This window comes from Panthera uncia, assembly GCF_023721935.1.
Source record: "Panthera uncia isolate 11264 chromosome B3 unlocalized genomic scaffold, Puncia_PCG_1.0 HiC_scaffold_2, whole genome shotgun sequence".
Taxonomy (NCBI): Eukaryota; Metazoa; Chordata; class Mammalia; order Carnivora; family Felidae; genus Panthera; species Panthera uncia.
This window is the reverse complement of record NW_026057583.1, coordinates 1,341,751-1,343,552: the sequence shown is the minus strand read 5'-3', so window position 1 is coordinate 1,343,552 and position 1,802 is coordinate 1,341,751. Positions and strand designations below refer to the sequence as shown.

General features: G+C 56.2%; 1 long non-coding RNA gene across 1 annotated transcript; it reads left to right on the top strand.

The window, feature by feature from the left end:
- Window positions 1-29: 29 nt before the first annotated feature.
- Window positions 30-1,616, top strand: LOC125910763 (uncharacterized). Its single transcript, XR_007454164.1, has 3 exons — window positions 30-918; window positions 1,026-1,147; window positions 1,427-1,616. It is a non-coding gene; the product is annotated as an uncharacterized LOC125910763 (long non-coding RNA).
- Window positions 1,617-1,802: the final 186 nt, after the last annotated feature.

The window sequence follows — 1,802 nt, the reverse complement described above, 5'->3', positions numbered from 1 at the left end:
CGGGGTGGGGCAGGCGACTGAGGTCCCCAGAGCCCCTGGAGCCCGGGACGGAGCGTTCACAGCGCCCCCTGGCGCCTCGGAGGCCGGGGGGGGGGCGGGTTCTGGCTCAGACTGGTTCTCTGCAGCTGATAGCCTGGCGGAGAGAGTAAGGGAGTTTGGGAGCTGCTCTCAGCATCGCAGCCCCTGGCGCAGGCGCTCTCCGGAAGGTGCAGGAAGAACATGGCGGGGCTCCCTGGGAGGCCACAGTCTCGGGGAAGGAGGAAGACAAACAAGAAATAAGACAGTGTCCTCACAGTGTGCCACATCCAGGGCTGGAAGACATAGGGGGCTATGGTACCTTGGAGGAAGGGCGGTTCACCTAGCCTCTGGGGTCAAAGACAGCCTCTCCCAGGAGGATCCTCTCCTCCCATGAAAAGACGACCTTCAATCTGTCAATGCTCTGAAAATTCTCAAAGTGGTCCAAAAGTGGTTTTCCCTGCAGGGATGGGACTGGTTGCTACGGGCATGGGAGCCTCACCTTTGGGCCTGATCTTCTGGAAATTGGAGCCTACACTAGAAGCCTGCCCAGCAGACTCACAGGCGGCAGTGATGTTTCTGCAAGAACTGTCTTCTTTGTTCTCAGGTGCCTGGACAAAATGTTTGCATTTCTTTCTTGTGCCATAAGTGTTCCTGCTTCAGTCCCCAGGCACCTGCTGTGGGCCCCTCGGGTGCTAACTGGTGTCTTGCTGTTCTGGGAGCGCGGCATTGTCAGGCCTCAGTAGGCCCTAGGATAACACTTAACACTGCTGGCTGGTGGCCATCAGCCTCCTAGAGAAATCCCCTGTCACAGCAGATGGTATCTACGAGGTTTAAGGGGCAAGAGAGACCCGGAGACCCTGGAAGAGCTTCTCCTGTGCACTGGGACTGGCTAGTTGTGAGGTACAGCTCTCCAATCAGACTGGTAGCTTTTGTGCTTTGGGCTGGTAGCTGGGGCAGATGAGGGCTCAAGGGAAAAGTTAATGGAAGGACTTGCCCTTGTTTTTCAGCTAGTCTTGGTGGTTGTCATGATGCAGAAGTTAGGGAGGAAAGCTCCAGAGCTGTCACTGAGGTCCCTGGGGCCTGAAATGGAACGATCAGAATTCCCAAGGCTTCCACAACAGCCTGGAAGGTGAGAGTGCGTAGACAGAAACGCTTGTCTGTTCGTCAGGCTCATGGCTCAGCTTCTCTCTCATGCTTGCTTCTGCCCTCTGGTCTTCTGAGGCTTTCCCCCTTCAGCTCAGAAAACCTTAGGCAGCTTGGAGACACAGTCCCCATGTTTTCCATCAGAAGATAGAAACTCAGTCCCTTTCATCTCTCTCTAGAGGTTGGTGACAGAAGAGCTTCAGGTTTGTATTAATGGTGCCCAGGGGCCTTGTGGTTTTGATTTTTATTTCCTTACTGTCTGCAGCCATGGCTTAGAAAGAGAGATGTCGGGGTTCCCACGGCTAGGACCGAGGTGGAGGTGACCGCGCATGGACTTTCAGAGGAGGCTGGGCCTTTTGCTCACAGCCCTCAGCGCGGGGCTACTGCTGCTTTTCAGCTGGGTGACGCTTGCTCAGCCCATCTCTCTTTCAGGTACAGCGCTCTCCTCTCCACTCTGCGCGGTCCCCTCTTCGGATCCCCCGTCATTTCAGCAGGGGATGATGGGCTGCTCTGGGGAGCTTGTGGGGAGAAAGGAGTCTGCCCTTTTGAGAACGGTCCTTTTCACTCTCCAGAGCGGTCGAAGTGGGGTGTGGGCAGACCATGCTTGCCCGTCTCCATCCCCCTTGCTCCTCCTCCCTTCA